Consider the following 19373-nt stretch of genomic DNA (forward strand, 5'->3'; position numbering starts at 1 on the left):
TTCACTGGAACTTGTGAGAGGGGTGAAGGTTTGTTGGACCTAATACATACTGATGTATGTGGTCCATTCAAAACCGCCACAAGGGATGCTAATCGGTATTATGTGACTTTTATTGATGATTTTAGTAGATATGGGTATGTCTACTTAATCAAACATAAGTCCGAAACCTTTGAAAGGTTTAAGGAATCCAAACAGGAAGTAGAAAATCAATTGGGCAGGAACATTAAGATGCTTCGATCCGATCGAGGTGGTGAGTATCTTAGTACCGAGTTCCTTGACTATCTTAAGGAGTGTGGGATTGTCTCGCAATTGACTCCTCCCAGGACACCACAGCTGAATGGTGTAGCTGAGAGGCGTAATCGAACCTTGTTGGACATGGTTCGCTCTATGATGAGTCGAGTTTCGTTACCAATCTCTTTTTGGGGGTATGCCTTAGAGACTGCCGCCCATATCCTTAATCTAGTCCCTACAAAGAAGGTTACCAAAACACCTCATGAGATGTGGACTGGGAAGGTTCCCAATTTGGACCACATCAAAATTTGGGGTTGCGAAGTCTTCGTGAGGCGTGAAACTCATGATAAGCTTGAACCCCGAAGTGAAAGGTGTATTTTCATCGGCTACCCATAGAAATCCTTTGGTTACCTCTTCTACAGACCCAGTGAGAATGTGGTTTTTGTAGCACGAAGAGGGATCTTTCGCGAGAAAGAATTTATAAGCCAAGGAGACAGTGGGAGGCAGATTGATCTTGAAGAAATTCCAGAATCAATTGGTGAAGGAACCTCAGACACTAGCAATCAACCTGAGGAGGAAACTCCTGTTGATCCAGCTGACGAGTCTGTACCTCCGAGGCGTTCCACACGGGTTAGGAACACACCTTCGTTTTATTATGGTTTTCATATTACTACGGAAGGTGATACGTTTATTAGTGATAGTACACTAGTAAATTTGGATGAACCTAGCAGTGTTAAGGAAGCCATGGCAGGCCCGGAGTCAGCTGAATGGAAGGAGGCTATGGACAGCGAGATACAGTCCATGTATGACAATCAAGTTTGGAACTTGGTTGACAATGTACCAGGCCGTAAAACAGTCGGGTGCCACATCACCCATTTTCGCACAGCACACTTCCGACTTCTAAAATCTGTAACTTTCACATACGACCTCCGTTTTTTACGTTCTTTATATCCACGCGTAGGTAATAATAAGATCTACAACTTTCATTTTGACTCCGTTGGCTAATTCTCGACCGATCTTAAATTTAACAGTACAAGGAGATTATACTGTTAAACGTCCGCGTAAAATTCATAACCTCTACATACGGACTCTGTTTTCGTCTGTCTTTTTACCGTTGATTTCCTATTAATGAGATCTTCAACTCTCATTTAGGTTGCGTAAGCGAAAAACCGCTCAAACTAAAATTCGAGTTTCGGGTCGTGCACTGCTAAGCCGAATCTTAGAAAAATCATAACTTCCTCCTGCGAAGTCAGATTTGGGTGTTCTTTTTATGGATGTTCTCGTTTTAACATATACTACAACTTTGGTTTAGTTCACTAAGGCTAAAAATCCCTTCATCGTAAATTCACTATTTACGTCTCCCGGTGCCATGCCGGTTTTGCCGAAAAACTTCGGTTGGCCATAACTTCTTCGTTATAACTCAGATTTTGGCGTTCTTTATATCCTCGGAATCCTTGTTTCGACCATTACAACTTTATGTAGAGATATCGGTCCTATCTCACACTTTAATTTTAACTCTTATTTTTAGTCTTTATTAAATATATATTTATAATAAAGTAATAAGCACACAAATACACATAATTCACATAGAATTAAAATATTTCATCTTTATTACATCAAAAAGAGTTACAATAGTTGACCTAGACTATTACATCATCTAAAAATGCTTAGCCCCGAAACCCGGGCGTTACACTCAGATATGCAACAAAGGCTATTCTACACATTTCACTGACAAGGAATGTATGATTCTCAAGCCAGGCTTTGTCATCCCAGGAGAGTGGATTCTCGTCAAATCTAAAAAGGATGGGAATGCTTACATCATTGATATGAATAGCAATCTTCCAAAACAAGTTACGTGCCTATTTTTAAAGATCTCTTTACAAAATTTAATGTTGTGGCACCGAAGACTCGGTTATGCTAACGACAAAAACTTGAATCGTCTTGCGAAGAATGAGATGGTATGTGGTTTGCCTGTCAAAGACTTTATAACTTTTGAAAAGTGTGTGTCATGTGCCCAGGGTAAGCATCACAGAAAACCACACCTGCCAAAACAGGTTAACTCAATCAGTCAGGTGCTTCAATTGCTACATACGGATCTGTTTGGACCAGTCAACGTTCTTAGTATTAACATAAATTCACATTGTCTGGTTGTGATTGATGATTTCTCTCGTTTTACGTTGGTTTTTTTCTATCCAACAAAGCTGGAGTTGCTGATCTAATTAAGAAATTCATTGTGTTGATTGAGAACCAAACTAACAACCGGGTGAAGGCGCTTCATACCGACAACGGAACAGGGTTCAAGAATTCTATTCTAGATCATTTTTGCGCAAAAAAAAGTTATTATCCGTCAATAAAACTCCGCTCACACCCCTCAACAAAATGGTGTTGCTAAGAGGAAATATAAAACTTTAAAAGACGCTGCAAGGACATTGTTGTGTGACTCCAAGCTACCAGTTTTCTTTTGGGCCGAGGCAATTAACACTGCTTGCTATGTTCAGAATCGTGTGTTGATCAATAAAGCTCAGATGAAGACCCCGTATGAGATTCTATATGGTTACAAGCCCTCAGTTAGTTATTTCCGTGTATTTGGTTGCCCTTGCACCTTCTTTACCTAGAGACCAACCCAAAGTTTAATACCAAAGCCGATGATTGTTACTTCGTAGGGTATGTTGCACGCACCGCATATAGGGTCTACAATAAGAAGACAAAGAAGGTTGCGGAATCTTATGACGTACTCTGGTTGGAGGAGAATGAGACGGATGCTCGAGTGGGTCCGGATTGATTGTTTGATTACACATCGCTTTTCAAGTCCATAGATGTGTCTTCGGGTAGCTCATCTAGATCTGTCTCTGGTTCGAAGAATGTTCTTAAGACGAAGACGAAGAAGTTGTCTATAGACCCCCAACGGTATCCTCTTTACCACCTGAGGGGGAGTCTTCTACTTTGCCTGAGGGGGGGTCATCTGTACAACTTGATAGTGTTGGATAAGGTGTCTAAGTCCATAACTTATTTGGTATATACTTGACCCGACCGGCATGGTCCATTTGGGTTGCATCTCATCCAAACTATTATGGATAATTTTTATGAGAGTTATACACATATGTTTATTAATATATTATGAGTTATAATATATTAATATGAAGTTACGTTATTTAATTAGTTTTAGTCTTAAATTAATTATGAATTAATTTAAAGATTAAAACGAAGACTAATTAAATTATGGGCTATTTGTTTTATATAGTGTGGGCTAATACTCATTTGTTAATGGGCTAGGCTTATGTGGAAGTCCATGGATGATCCATGGAGCTTTTAACCCATGGATCCTTGGAAAAGGAAAAGACATGGGTTATTAGGGTTTCACCCTAACCATGCACACTATATAAGCATGCTTATGGAGCATGAAATGGAGCCTAAGAGAAAACTAGTGAACTAGTGTGTGTGTGCATGTGTGTGGCCGATTTTATACAATGTGTATACTCTCTCAAAGTTTTCCAAGAGTTTGTGGTGTTTGTGATTCCATTTGAGGCATTCACACTATTGGTGCTTGGCCCTCAAACTCCTTAGAACCAAACTCACCAAAAGGTATGTAATCTCTTCTAACTCTTTTATGTTGAAATGTTCCCCATGCCATGTTAGATAGGTTATAAACCTTGGAAAATTATTATTTTGCATGTATTTAGACAAACATAGATCCAAGGTTTATTAGGGTTGCATGCACACTTAGGAAGTGTTAGATTGCTCAAAACCCAACAGATAGTCCAAAATCTCCAGTTCAAAATAATAGTCCTGATACTGAAACTACACCACTTACTCCTGTAGAAAGAGAGTTCATTTCTAGAGATGCTTTCGATGTCACTTCAACCTTTATGGAACTACTCTTTCCTGAAAACATTTCTAATAAGTATGTAGCAGAGTCGTCTGGTGAGACACAATCAGCAAATGAAGGAGGTGTCAATATTCACAATCTTCCTGTCTCACTTAATGATATTAGCCAGGAGATACTCTCAAGGATTCAACGCGATCATCCGATCGAGAACATCATTGGTCAGCTGGGCGAAGGTGTTAAAACCAGAAGTCAGAGTGGAGATGTCAATACCTGTCTTTACTCTTGCTTTATCTCTCAAATAGAGCCCAAAAATGTTGAAATGGCTCTAAATGACCCCAGCTAGGTAGATGTTATGCATGAACAGTTACATCAGTTTGAAAGGGGTTTGGAAGTTGGTTGAGTTGCCAAAGGGAAAAAAGTCTCTTGACACACGCTAGGTCTATCGAAACAAGCAGGATGATTCAGGGGTTATAGTGCGAAATAAAGCTAGACTGGTGGTTCGCAGTTTTCGACGAATCGAGGGTCTTGATTACACTGAGGTTTATGCTCCAGTAGTTCGCTTGGAGGCTATTCGTATCTTTCTTGCATATGTCTCCTACATGAACTTCATTGTTTACCAAATGGACGTCAAGATAGCCTTCTTGTATGGCAAGGTGAAGGAAGAAATCTACGTTGATCAACCCCCTGGATTCGTTGACTCGAAGTTTCCTAATCATGTCTACAAGTTGGACAAGCCATTGTATGGGTTACATCAAACTCCTCGAGCGTGGTATGCGACTCTTACAAAAGGACTTGCTCGAGCATGGATACTCTCGTGGCACCATCGATCAAACTTTGTTTATCAAGCATGTCGGTAATGATCAGATTCTGGTTCAAATCTACATTGGCGACATTATTTTCGGGGTAAACCAATCCACAGCTTTGCAAGGAATTCGAAGGCGTTGTGAAAAAGCGGTTCGAGATGAGTTCGTTGGGGGAAATGCCTATGTTTCTGGGGCTTCAGGTCAAACAAAATTCAACGAGAATCCTGCTACATCAAGCCAAGTATGTGGAGGATATTCTTGAGAAGTTCATGTTACAAGACACTAAACCTGCATTGACGCCAATGGCTGAAAGACCTCTTTTGACTCCAAATACTGATGGCGATTCCTAGATCAGACACTCTATAGATCGATGATCGGATCGTTGATGTATCTTACTGCAAGCCGCCCAGACATCATGTTTGCAGTTAGTCAATGCGCACGTTATCAGACTAATCCTAAACTTTCACATCTTATTGTTGTCAAAAGAATTTTTCGGTATATCAAAGGCAGCCCAAAGTTGGGTCTTTGGTATCCGAAGAATTCTGAATTTGATTTATATGCTTTTGCTGATAGTAATTATAGAGGTTGTGAGCTTGACAGGAAATCTACTTCAGGAGGGTGTCAATATCTTGGTGACAGGCTAGTATTGTGGAAGTGCAAGAAACAACACACTATCTCAACCTCAACAGCGGAAGCGGAATACGTTGCCACATCTGCTTGTTGTTCTCAAGTTATATGGATCCAACATCAGGTGTTAGACTACGGTTTGAATTACTTAGAAACCCCTATTTACTGTGATAATGAGGCCGCGATTCAAATTGCAAAAAATCTTGTCCAACATTCCAAAACCAAACACATCGATATTAAAATCCATTTCATCAGAGATTGTTATGAACGTTCACTCATCCGGCTGGAACAGGTTCAAACTGCTAATAATGTGGCGAATTTATTCACTAAGCCTTTTAACAAAGCTCTATTCAATGTGTTTGTGGGATTTTTGAAAATGATTCGTTTTGAGGATTAAGTTTTTCTGTTTTTTATTTTAAGTTTTTCTTTTTTTTTTTTCTTAATTTTTATTTTTTTAGTTTTTGTAGATATGTTAGTTTAAATTTACGCATCTTATTTCATTTTTATTTTCATTCTCACCCATGCACAAATTTAGGGGAAGAAATAATCAAAAATTCAAAAACAATAAAAAATTCAAAAATCCAAAAACAATAAAAAAATCCAGAAAATTAAAAATGTTGCTAACAGTGTTGTTTGTAGGTGTTGTGACGGGAAATGATATTATCAAGTGATAACGGATAATCTGAATCTGCGTAACGTACCAAAATTGAATTGTCTACGCTCTGTGCTCGATGCGCTGGTAGGCACGAAAGATTTTAAATGGACTTGAATAGGAAGAGTTGAACTTAAGGAATTCAAGGACTCGAGAAATATTGAACTAGTTAAATTTGTTTAGCCTGACAATACGACGGTCTGATAGGTTGAACAGGGAGATATACATGAGAATCTACCAATCACATTAAAAGAACCCGTATGTAGAACTGTGGATTAACTTTTCCTCGATGTGCGGATTATGTCCTTAATTCCAGTTTTTATGGGGTGACTTGGGAATCCCGATAAACTAGATCTGTAGAAGATTATTTTCTTGCTTTCTGTATGTTAGTCATATGTTGTCTCCTCTGTGTGATCGAGAGATCCGACCTGGACTGTAACATATGCAATTATATCTTTTTGCATCTTCTCTATATGCAATTCTTTCTATCTGTTAGCCATATAGTGTCTCCTCTGCGTGACTCATAATCTGACCTGGTACACAGTATATGCATCATTCTCTTCTCAATCCCTTTAAAATTTCAATTAGACATATATTTCATCCTCTGTGTGATTGGAAGAGATCCGACCTAGATGTATAGCATATGCATTCTAAATCTATCTTCTCTCTTAATAATTATCTGCTCACCCGGTGTAAGGAGTATTCTGGAAGTCCTTGATTATTGGAGCATATCAGGAAGCGGGAAACACGTTCTAGTACAATTAAAAATTGAATACATACAGATTGTCTATAGATCTCGTTGCTCAATTTAGTTGGACAATAATATCCCTGGTTGTAGTCAGCTAAATGGTCCCAATGAAATTTATCTAAGAATAAGGGCTAAAAATGTCGTGTCGTTCGTAAATTGTCCAAATTCTGTCACAAATGTTTCATGTTTAAATGGACCACAATATTGACTATCGATCAGACGAAGACATGAAAATAAGGGTACTGACAAGTGGAATAGAGTTGTCCAACAACTTTAATCTCAGTGTCACAAAATTATTTTTAGTAATTAAAATTTTTAGGTTGTTTATTTTATTTGTCTTATTTAATTTTAATTTAATTTTTATTTTTATTTATTTATTTAATTGTTAATTTTTAAATTTTGCAAATTAATTTTATTTTATTTTATTTTAATTTTAATTTTAATCCTCAAAAAGTTTTGTTTTTAAAAAATTTTGAAAATATTGGACTGTGCCTTATACTGTGTGGTGTCGTACACTGTGTGGTCAGCAGGTAAAATGATCAAAGGTATAAATAGAGTTTACAGCCAGGAACTCATTCACTATTCTGATTCCGGCCGCAAACTCTCTCTCTCTCTCTATCTCCTCGAAAATTTTTCTTGTATTTTTGTGAAATTGCTCCGATCACTTCGAATGTATCATGTTTCTAACCATGGATATGTGTTTATTTCTGGGATTTGACGAGTTTTAAGCCCAAAATTGACGAAAAAGGAATCGTCGGAGTTTACGGCCCAAGCTTACGGCCGTGAAGAGCTTACGGTCGTAAACTCCGTTTGCGGCCATAGGCTTACGGTCACGAGTTTACGGCTGAAAACCCCCGTTGACCGTAAACTCCCTTTTGACTTGAAATTTAATTTTAAAAATTAATAATTCACTTTTGGGCTCGAAGTTAAATCATTTAAAATATTATTCGATCAAATTTCTTCCTTGTCTTACTTAGTATGTTTTAGTGCAGATCAAATGGCAGTCTTAAAGTTCGCAGACATGCACAATCTGGCAATGGTACTGGCTGATCCTCCGGTGGCTCATGTGGATTTCAAGTCAATGATTTATGGACTATGAGAATGGTGTTTGGCCTCCGTCATCACCATGAACACCGTTGTTTATCAGAAAATCATAAGAGAGTTCTGGCAGACTGCCAAAATGACAAGAGACGATAATGGAGCTGTGACTGCAGACGCAATTGTTCAAGGATGCAAAGTTGTGATCAATGAGCAGTTCATCAGAGAAACATTATTGATCAATGATCTACCAAGTTTTCTCACTGAAATTGGTATTGAAGATGCTCAGAAGATTTTGAGGAAGATAGGGTATGAGGGCGATTCTCCTACAATGAAAAAGATTCTGTCACCCTACTAGAGATTTCTAGCCCATGTGTTCGTGAGTTGCATCTCCGGCAGGAGGTCTGGTGCAGATGAAATATCACTGAGAAACACTGGAGCTATAGTTTCTCTTGCTGCAAGAATTGGTTTTAACTTTTCAAGGTTTATCCTGGATGAATTTGTAGTCAACATCAACGCCATCACTCGGGATACCTTTTTGATGTATCCTAGATTCATTCAGCTTTTCATCAACAAACAATTTCCTGACATGGTAAAGGAGGAAGATACAGTTGATATGAAGTCCTTGGGCCCTCACACTATTGGGCTAATTAAACAAAATCGCAAAGGAAATGTTACTTTTCAAGGACTATATCCACTGGTTAAATTCGGACGATTTGCTGAGCTGAATGAGGCGTCCGAGTCCCATAGATCCTCTGATAAGATATCTTCAGAACACACTTCATCAGAGAGGGTGATCTCGGAAGGAGATGTGATCACTGTATCGGATTAGGAAGGGGAGGAGACAATTGCTCCTAATGTGGTTGTAGCCGAGGAGCATGACCTACGATTAGTTCAAATCGAAAGCGATTACAATGAAGGGTCTTCCATGAATGCGACTGAGACTGATCAGTATGAAGACCTTGACCTTACAGGTTTTGATCGAGATGAAATTCCTACCAATTTTGGAAGAAATGATTGACTTCTTGTGATAATATCAGTGATCTTGCTCTCCCAGCAACGGAGATAAGGGATACTGAAGATGTTCTTATTTCAACACCCATTTCTACAGAGCAAGTGGTTGGTTCTACAACTCCAATGGTGACAGTGTTAGGGATTCCTCCCTTTGATGGTGCCTCGCCAACATCTGAACCTGTCATAACTAGAAATTTTGTGTCTTGTAATCACTACATTCAAGTAAAGGTTGAATCAAAAACTTAAGAGCATGTGTGATACCTATTATTATGACATCAAAAACTTCAATCAAATACATCATACAAGTACTACAAATGGTCATCAAGAAATTGGAAACCCTAGAAGTCCTCGTTTAAGTCCATTTTGGACTAGGACTTCCTTATTGGGCCCAAATGGACCAATAAGCTTCCAATTTGACTATCATGGGCTTAGAACCCTAATTGGGCTCTAATTGGACCCACAATCAGTTATTTTAACATTTTGGGCCATTGTGGGCCTAGAATGAAATGAATTTAAAGCCTTGATCCATAATTAACCTAATCTAGCTTAATGAAATATAAAAATCACAATTTTATTTTAAAGGGCCAATGATCACCCAAACTAACTCTAATATTGGGCCTAGAGGCAAAAAGCCCAAATTTTCTCTTTTCTTTCCAAATTTCGGCCCAAGACAAGCCCAAGAGGAAGAAGTTGACTTATGGATTGCCACCTCATTATTACCCCTTGGATCTCCATGCACACATCACCTCATTCACTTCTCTTCTCCCTCCCTCTTTTTCCTTTGGCCGAAAGCACCCACACACACACACACTTCCATCATTTTTGCTTATCAAACACTCTCAAGAACACCCTCCACTCTCTTCACTAAATTTCGAAGATTTAAGAGCATTCCAAGGAGAATCCTTCACAAAAATCATCATCTAGGAAAGTTGAAACTTGGATCCATACTTTAGACTTCTTCTTATATCCAAAAATCTCTCCTTAACTCATATGAAAGCATAATCTTGTGTCTTAGAACCTCTCAAACTCGAGATCATCAAGAAAAGGTTGCTTAGGCCGAAAATCACCAAATTTTCTTCCATTTCTCCTCCAAAGCCGAAACCAAACCCTAAGGTGAGCTTCATACCCCCTTATTTTCGGTTTTTATAAGTTTTTGTGGGGGTGAATACAAGCAAAGGTGTAGATCTAACATTATGTGTATGCCTTGTATGATTTCTATGTTTATATGTGTGTTTGGTATGATTATGATGTTGGATCTAGTCATAAATCACTAAAAACCGAGATATACTTTATGTTAAATGATACTAACATAAAACATACTACTACATACAAAGTATACCAAGAAAAATAGCTAAGTGGCTTAATGATACATACTTTGGGCTAAAAACTCATTTTTTTAGACATAAATGTTAAAAATACAAAGTTGAAGGGCCCAAAATGAAATATTTCGAAATCTGATGGGTGAGATGAGTCAAAACAGTTTCCATAATGTATTTTCGGAAAATATACTCTTTTGGAGGATTAAAAAACATAAATTTCAAGCTTAATGGGCTAAAAATGACAATTTCGGCCCAATAGGGCCCATTATGCGAAATTTTCTGTTTTGGAGGGCCAAAACTGTGTTTTTCTGTAAAACAGTGGACTACTAGTGTTACAAGTACTTTTCAAAGGTTTAAAATGCTTTTCAAATTTAAAAAGGACCAAAGTTGCAAAAATTTTCCAATTGGGGCCAAATTTGTAAAAACTGCGAAAAAGAAGGGTTATAACCGAGAAAACTGCAATTTCAGGGACTTAAATTGTTTTCAATGAAAAATATGCTGAAAAATATTAATTTCAATAATTTTTGGTGTTAAAATGTCAAGAAAAATGATTTAAGGACCAAACCGGAAAGTTATTTAATTAGAGGGTGGAAAAAGTAAATTTTACAAACAATGAGGGGCTGAAAACAGAAAACGTTCAAGGCAAATTCAATACACGCAACTTGATCAAATATTGGCACCGCGACTACCGACACAATACACAACAATACCCAAAAATCGTTGTTAAACGAATTGATTCGGTCTCGAATCAATAATAATCCGAAACTACTAACACCACGATAACTCGACTCATACACGAAAACATTTAGTAATTCAATACACACGTGAGAGTGCACAGACGTCTACGCACCATCTTTGGGCCCCAAAGTGTAAAATCTTGTTTGTTGGGCCTGGCTAGCCCAATGACCTGATCTTAAGGCTCGAAGACTTCTACCTTACGAGTTGTTGGGTCTTACATGATCTAACACAGCGTAAAAGGACTTTCAATGGCATTTATACTATTGGTCCCCAAGGGTCCTATGGTATTGCTAGTAAAGTCGGTATTTTATGCGAGGCGGGTCAAGGGCCCCTCGTACCTTTTTTTATCCCCAACCGGTTAATGGAGTCATCGGGGTCTTCGTGTCCTCTTTCTCTTCGGATGTGGGATTACTCGAAATCAGGGCGGTCGGATACGTGATTAGTACGGACGACGCCTACGGGATCGTTAGTATAGTTATAAACGGGTTGTTTGTGTAACGCGTGTTTATAGCAAATAATCATGCGCAAAATAATCCGATGTCGCCTGGGATTAATGACTTCACGCGCTGCAACGGTTTTATCTTTAACTTCATGGAATTCAAAGAATTAGGAAAACATCGGGTTTTCCTAGGGTTTTTCAATACACACGTTTTTTTTTTCAAAATGTACATAATTTTGATGAACATTTTTCTTACAACTATAGAAACAAACAAGCATACCTATGGATCTTCACAAACGTTTTCAAAAGCTCTTTTCAAAAAATATCGGATTTTCTGGTGGTTTTCAAAATGATACAAAACATTGCTTTTCAAATACCGCTTATGAACTCACCAACATTTCACATGTTGACGTTTTTCAAAATACTTGTATTCTCAGGTAACCAGTGATTCAAAGGAAAAATGTACCCAGTGATGGCTTGCAGTTTACTTATTAACGAGTCGAACAATTTATTTTTGGGAATGTAACGTTTAAACAATGTACTTCATGTAAACTTTATCGGTTGTACTATATTAATGCATGGTGACGAATGTTGTTATGTTCAATATATATTCAATGTTATGGTATTCAATTAAGTCACGACAGCCCTCGGACGTTTCCGCCGTCTGGTTCGGGGGTGTGACAGAACCACTTCAGGGTGATCACACAACAGACCAGACCTTACAGCCTCCATCTAAAAGAAGAAGACGTGATCCTAGGTTTGGGCCTCTAGATTCTAACTTGACTCATGGCTTGCTAATTACGCCAACGACTACCCCTGCTATTGTATCAATAGAACCTTTATGTGGAGGTCCTAGCACCATTTTTGAAGCCGGTGGCTCCTCTGCTCCACCAGGATTTTTTACTCCAAGGGCTGATCTTGATGAGGCCTTTGTGCATTTGGCTTTGCATCTTGACCAGGAACAAACTGATGCACCTTCTTCTAAAGCTAAAGAAATTACTTTTAGAGAAGGTCATTCACGAGAAGATGACTACGTGGTTGATAAGCTTCAAAGGAGAGTGAATGTGCTTAACCAGAAGAATATAGAGCTCAACATTCGAGTAGAAGATCTTTTGAGCGAGAATACAAATCTGAAAATTCAAGTTTCTGATCTTTAAGAAGATAGAACAACAAATACCAAGCAAATCTCTGAGCTTCAGGCTCATTTTAATCTTCTGACCTCTAGTTATTTTGATTTAAAGACGAAGCTTGAAGAAGATTTTGGCACCAAATATAAAACATCTGCAGATGAGTATAGAAACAATCTTCATTCTCAAGCTCATCCTATTGCCGTACCAACTACTCAAACTTAACAGGTTGTAGATCGTTTCGAAGAAGAACCTGCTCATGCTCCACATGTTGCAGAAATTATTCGTGACAGACAAGCTCAAGCTGCTCAAAAGGGACAACTCTTGTTCAAGAGGAGTTCTGACAAAAACGCACCAGGGAATCAATTCACAATCACTGTTACAGATCTTGAGGCCGTACGGTTTAGAGACACGTATGGTGATCAGTCAGAGATCATTTCTTGGGGATTTCATGACAACCTAAATATGTGCATCGTGCGGAGAAAGAGCGGCAACACGGAGCTTTATAAAGATTGTCATGATTTTAATTCGTGGACCAGGGTGGATCTTTCAGAGCTGTCCCAATCTCCTTTTTCAAACCCTTCAGATCAACAGGCAACTCAGTTCAAACACTTTCTTGAAGATCAGGTAAAGAAGGTCTTTCCCTCCATGAAGACTGTTGAATCTGTTATAAAGCATTATCATGATGTCATAGATCCCAAAACTGGTCATCCACTTCAGGTGGTGATGTGGCCTGCAACAAATCAGGTCAAACAAATCCCCATGCTTCAAAGTTACTCGGATGGATCCCTAAGCTCCATGCTTTATTGGGTATTCGATGAAACTACAGTGTCTGCTGTTATCAAACTGAAAGAGGGATGTATCTGTCTGTATGATCGAAGGGATTTGTTCCAGTTCAGGAAATGGGACATTCATCATCTAAGCCTTCATCAAATTAAAGTTGTTGGGGAGATATTTGAGTCAATCGCGAAGGAATACACATCAATGGTTGCTGAGATCATAAATAAGCGTATGTGGAATGGGGCAATGGGGCAAGAAAATGTAATGGTAATTGACAAATATTAACTTCAAGCTAGCACCAAACCAAGGGGGAGATTAAAGGATCTAATTAATGGTTTGGTCTAGGCTTTCGTTGTAATAGGTTCTTTTGTGTCAATATGCAGTTTTCGTAGTGTTGATAGTAGTTTACGGCCAGGTTGTGAGTTTACGGTTGTAAGCTTGTTTACGGCAGTAAAGCCAAGGTCAGCCCAAGTCCACTATATATAGATGCTAGCTAGGTCATTTAATGGTTGTTGATGCCACAGAGTTCACGGCTGCTATTTTACAAGTTGTACTAGACGTTTTCATTAATAGAAGCGTGTGCAAGCTTGTTCTGATTTATGTTTCTACTTCATTCTTGTTATTATTGAGTGTTTTGATTGTTTGATCACTGGTAAAATCAATTTTGAGGACCTTACACTTCACCTAGTCCAAATAATCCATAATTTCCCTCTTTTACCCTAATCCCAGAAAACTCAGATTCCTCTATGTTTAAAGATGCCCAAAATCCAAATTATTCTCAAGAAAACCTCAAAAATATTACAAACCAAATAAAAGACCATAAAAAATATTATGAAGCCTCTTGCTCTAGAAAAAATCCAAAAAAGAAAAGATTCGATGAAAAGACTCTTCAAGAATCAGTTAATAAAACGGTTCAAGAAATAGAATATGATTCCAGATTTAGATGATAATTCAAAAAAAACTATTATTGAATATGAACAAAGAAAAAACACTCCTATGCTAGCTTATTTGTCATGTCTAAATGATAATGTATCTAGCAAGGAAAGTGGAAGTAATAATTTAGAAGACCAATTTGATCGAAATGAAAACAACAACTAATCAGATGATGCATTCCCTTTTGATTCAATTGTCATACACAATCTTGACACTTGAAGATATTTTACTATTGAAGATTCTTAAAAAATAAAAATAAAAATGATAATTTTAGTCAATAGTGATAGACAAGACATTTACTATTACAAAATTACATTTCAAAGAAAACCACAACTTCCATTATGAAGCATTGATAGAAAAGACCTCCACCACAGATTTCCACCTGTCACATTTATGGACCCAACTTTTTGAAGCAAAATTTCAAGATATCATAATACATCAAGAAGACACCTATGCATTTTCTAAATAGTTCCGGTTGTGTCTCCTCTTTTAATCTTTCTATATAAAGAAGCTATTGTTTAGAAATTAGACAACTACTAAGAAGCAAAAACACTCTCCCTCTCACTTTCTCTCAACCGTTTCACTTAAAAGTTCTTGAGTTCTTCAACTTTTTTGTATAAATGTTGTAAGATATTCAAGTTTGCATGTAAGATTTTTTTCTTTAATTACTTTTAGTTTTTTAAGGAATTTCTCGAAAGGGAAAACCTTAAGTCCTTTAGTATCATGGAATTTTAGTTCAAAGTTCTCATATGTTTGTATGATATTTTAATTCTCATTTGTACGTTAATTGTAAATATATTCTAAGATAAAATAAAGTTTGTTTGATAAAAATATTATCTATAATATTATTTGTTAATATCGCATCTAAATAGTGTTTATAATCTTTATTTCTTACTAAGTGACTCACATATTGGATATTCGAAGGGCCGGAGAACCTATTATAAAGTCATTTTTTGGTGGGGAAAGATGTTTAATAATGATTATACACAACGCAAAAAAAAAACGATAAAAATAATATACACAACACACAAAAAAATGATTATATATATATATATATATATATATATATATATATATATATATATATATATATATAAAGGGAACAAGAGTAAAATTATGAAGAAAAAACATCATAAATGGTCCCTATGGTTTCCCCACATCTGAAGTTTAGTACCTGTGGTTTAAAAATATCATAGATGATCCTTATACTTTCAAAACTTTTGACCATCAGTCTTTATTGCAAACTCCGTTAAGTTTGTCTGTTAAATGAAAGGTATTTTCGTCATATCACTACCATAGGATCTATTTATGATGTATTTTATTATTTTTTTTTAAATAAAAAGAAAAAAACTGAAATTTAATATGTAGAGGGTCTCTCCCTCAACCGATGATGGAAAAAGAATTTTGCAGTACCTCATGCAATATCAGCTTGTACCCATTATGTATTTTGAAGGTCTCTTCATGTCAATCCACCATTGTTGTTCATAAAAGCTCACGAACGCGTTTGTTAATTTACGTTTATACATATGGTCATTGTCTTTTTTTTCATATTCTCCATTGCTCCTTACCCCTTTTGGTCATCCTGGTGGTTGTGTGCTCATATAGGGAATAATTTAAAAACCCACATACACACACAAATCGGTGCTTTGATATTCATCAGGTGTTTTTTTTTTTTTTTTTTTTTTTTTTTTGAATTAAAGGGTTTTCGATTTGCTTATGGGTATTTGTTATTCTTCTGGGTTTTTACAATGTCTCAGATTCGACATGATTTTCTTCTAGGTTTATACAATGATCTCCATGAGATCAAGAACGCTTTGGCATTAAACGCCATCAATTCAAACCCAGAAATTGAAGATTCTTCATTCCATGAAGTGTGTGCATGTATGTATGTGTGTGCATTTTGCTGCAACGAGTGTTTGTGTAGGTTTTTGTTTTTTGTTTTTTGTATCATTCATTCTCACATCAGGTATAATTGATTACGGTTTATCTTCAATCTATATGAAACGACCAACTGGTTTAGTTAATAGAGGGCAGTAGCACATGTGAGCTTTGGAATTGATTATTCTTGAATGTTTCTGATAGCATCGAGAGGAAGAAGAAGATGACAATTTCTTTAGTGAATCAAGTAATAGAGGAGAGGATTTAGTTCTTGATCCGAAGGTAGGAACTAATCAAATCAAATTTCAGTAGGCCCTTTTCCAATTATGTTGTAAAACAATCTCATTCTTCCAGGAATTAAATGTTTGCGACTGAATTCAGTCCTTTTTTCGGGTTTCAACAAATTCCGCCTCCTGGAGCTAAGAATTAGTTCGCTCAATCGTATTTCAAATCACATTTCAGTGGAATGTGTTAAATCTTCGATACACCGTAGCTTACAAAAGAACTTTTATGCAAACATGGAATGAATAATGAATCAGATTCATGTAGTGATTTTAAAAGAAAATAACCATTTACAATCTGTTTTTGGAAACAAAAAAACCTGGATAAGGTCACAGGAAAAAGCAAATTACTTTGCAAAAAAAAAAAAAAAAAAGAAGGAATCAGACTCGTTTCAAGAAGAAAAAAATCTAACCTTCATGTGGCTGTCATTGAAGTTAGCAGCTATTTAGCAAAAAAAAAAAAAAAAACCACACTAGGTTACACACATACACAGAGAGAGAGAGAGAGAGAGAGACCTTTTATATATTAAATAATTATATTTAATTTTTTATTTAAAAAAAATAAGAGAAAAACATCATAAATGGTCCATGTGGTAGTGAAATGACGAAAATGTTCTTCAGTTAACAGACCAATCGTCAAAAATATTGAAAGCACAGGAACCGTCTATGATGTTTTTAAACCACGGGAACTAAACTTTAGATCCTGAGAAACCACAAGGACCATTTATGATGTTTTTTCTTATATTGATATTTAGGAATCAACTTAATGTAAGTATCGAGTATGGCTTTTACACCATATAAACACATATAAATACACCACAACACACGGCACATAACACACTACATAAAGTATGACAATCAAGTCAGCAATAGATCCTAAAAAATCATAGTAGTAGCCTTATCGGCATGGCGTTTGTGTCAAATGCAAGATGGCATGAGACTAATATTTCTTTTGCATAGGTGTTGATAGATTTTGAATTATTTTCTAACATGAAAAAAGTTTATAACATGCAAAGTGCCACCCATCTGACAGATAAAAAAAATGCATGTGCGGTTGTCATTAATATCACAATGATCGAAACCAATTGATGATCGGTATGTACTTGTGGAGATCGAATTATGCATGAGCTTTGTACATGAAACATGAAGATCAAATGTAACCGATTTAGATTTTGTAAATGCACTTACTTGATCGCTTCTGTTTGAAGAGCTAGAAGAGGGCTCGTATGAAATGCTGCAAATGAATCCTTTAAATTGGGAAATTCATTAATTTCACCCTTATACTATAGAAGTTTAGTTTGATCTTAAATATCTCATAATAAAATTAAAATTGTGAAGGAAGGGCTATGTAAGAACTTGTAACATAGTTCGATCCAAGAAATGAAAAATGAAATTACACAAATTTGAAAGAAATTTTCTAACTTCATGCTATTCCAAAAGGCATCACCATAGATTTCTTACAACCTTGAAGGAACTATGGTATGATATTCATCTAGAAAGATAAAATTTCAAAACATTTCTTCCAAGGAAGTTGTATCTCCAATTTCATCATGTTAACCATTTGAAACTCCTTTTCGTTTGTGAAATCAACCCATTTTATCGTTATTTAAAGGAATATGTAACCATTATCACATAACCAAATATGAAATGGGTAAATGCCCCACCAACCAGTCTCACGTGCAATCTCACATTCAACACGTGAGAGATATTATCTAGATAATAAAAGTTGAATTCATCCTCCAACTATATCTAAGAGAATCATTAATAATCTAATTTACAGCCATGTTCAATGCTCATAATATTGATGACTGATTAATTTTCTTTTTTGAACTTAATTCTAAAATTAACGTTAATTGGAAAACATACCTTATAAATTTCGTTTCAATGCCACTTATCCTGATAAAAAGTCGTCAAGTTTTCAGAATCAACCATAGCTTCATCCTTAGTCGTCATACTTTTCCTTTTTGCATGTTTCACCTGCAATAAAAATTGGAAATAAGAGGTGGCAATTTTGACCCATTGAACAAGGTTTGAAAACACGTCTTATTAGATACAAAACCATTTAAACTAACATGCTTTTATTACAAAAATCAGGAAATGCATCTTTAAATAGAAGCTTTCTTTGAGAATCTTTCTAACCACTTCTACATCAAATTTGTGACTGGATTATTAGGGGGAAAAAAAGTGTGATTTCGAATGATATACAAACACTCAATTCTGTACAAAGGTTTTTATCAAACACACAAAAGAACATCAAGCCAATAACCTCGAAAAAATATATCAAACATATGCAAGGATATCAAAACCTAGGTGGAAATCGGTTAAAATCATAATCTAGTAAAAGCGAAATTCAAGATTATTACATGTAAGATACGAATAATTAGGTGCTTAACAAGTTTAAGAAAATCAAGAAAAGGGGCTTACCAGCTAACGGGAAAACGGGAAGAAGAAGGACTGCAGAAGGTTGCAAAAAGCTTGGGTAAAAAAAGGAAAACGGGAAAAAACCGAGGAGTTCAAAGAATAAAAGAGAGAGAGAGAGTCTTTTTGCTCAAGATCAGCATGTGAGAAAGTTCTGGGTTTTGAAAATGGGAAAGAGAAGCGGTGACGGGAAAATCTAGGGGAAGAGCTGCAAATGGCTATTGACGGACATGTCAGTGGAAGAAGGGAATAGTGGAATTGGTAATAGCATTAGTATGCTCACGTTATCCTAGCAAAGTTTATATGTATCTTATCTATAGCACAATCATAACACGAAGGGAAAAGATTCTACTAATTGGAGTTCAGATTTTCTTAAAAGATCTCTTATTAATGATTTTTTTTAATATAAACTCTTACTTGTCATTTAATTCTTATAAACTTTTTATTTATTATATATTTTGTTTTTTTATAATCAAATAATAATACAAACATGTCAAATTTTCTATATATTTTAATATTTT

General features: G+C 36.2%; 1 protein-coding gene across 8 annotated transcripts in view; it reads right to left on the reverse strand.

The window, feature by feature from the left end:
* Window positions 1-19130, reverse strand: part of LOC145037267 (uncharacterized) — a 43297-nt gene extending 24167 nt beyond the window's left edge. For 2 of the 8 annotated variants that reach the window (XR_013678710.1, XM_078985888.1), the window contains exons 1-2: window positions 18859-19130; window positions 18301-18411 (exon numbers count right to left, since the gene is read on the reverse strand). The gene's annotated coding sequence lies outside the window, so the exon portion shown is untranslated. Of the gene's footprint in view, window positions 1-1793; window positions 2274-14413; window positions 14658-15929; window positions 16877-17279; window positions 18412-18858 lie in introns of those variants that run through there. The other 6 variants (XR_013678709.1, XR_013678711.1, XR_013678712.1 and 3 more) reach the window with 6 other exon arrangements.
* Window positions 19131-19373: the final 243 nt, after the last annotated feature.

Source organism: Lactuca saligna, chromosome 3 (assembly GCF_052625555.1).
Source record: "Lactuca saligna cultivar CGN05327 chromosome 3, ASM5262555v1, whole genome shotgun sequence".
Classification (NCBI taxonomy): Eukaryota; Viridiplantae; Streptophyta; class Magnoliopsida; order Asterales; family Asteraceae; genus Lactuca; species Lactuca saligna.